Below are 693 nucleotides of genomic sequence, written 5' to 3' on the forward strand. Positions count from 1 at the left end.
GCGCTCACAAACGCTGCTTTATCAGGCATTACAGGCAAGATTAAATGAAAATGACATCGAAAATTTTCTGAAGACAGTCGATTTCCTTTAGAGATACAGTAATAATAAAAAACACCCCTGCAGCGTTTTGATTTTGAAACATGCAGTGCTCATCATGTTTATTCAACTAAGTCAATGCCTTTTGGAAAACATGACGGTCAGTTTTGATATTGTGGCGGGTTGCTACAAATAAATCAATGTATGGGAAACACTGGGTTGCATCCCACAGCACAACAACCTGAGCCCAACTTCAGTTTACTCATCACCTTAACTTTAACTGCGTTTGTAGTCGGCGCCATAGCCACAAGCCAAAGCGATAAACAAACAAAGACCGGAAGTTAACTTTGGGCCAGGCGCGTGCATCTGATGAAACTATAGTATATAAAGAAATAATGTACATTCATCCATCAGTATCACTAAATAAACCCCAACAAAATGTGGCTTGCATTAATGACTGGCTGATGACTCACTATACCACTTTGATGCAGTTTACCAACAATGTCACTTACCAAATAAATTCAAATTTTTCATTAAATATTGATTTGAAAAAAAAAAAAATGATGTGGGACGAAAGAGACCTTGTAGTAATATGAGAGACATGACAATTATACAGTTTTGTGGATGGGAGTCATCATTTTCACACACACACACACA

This window comes from Sinocyclocheilus anshuiensis, unplaced genomic scaffold, assembly GCF_001515605.1.
Source record: "Sinocyclocheilus anshuiensis isolate Anshui unplaced genomic scaffold, SAMN03320099.WGS_v1.1 scaffold1237, whole genome shotgun sequence".
NCBI lineage: Eukaryota > Metazoa > Chordata > Actinopteri > Cypriniformes > Cyprinidae > Sinocyclocheilus > Sinocyclocheilus anshuiensis.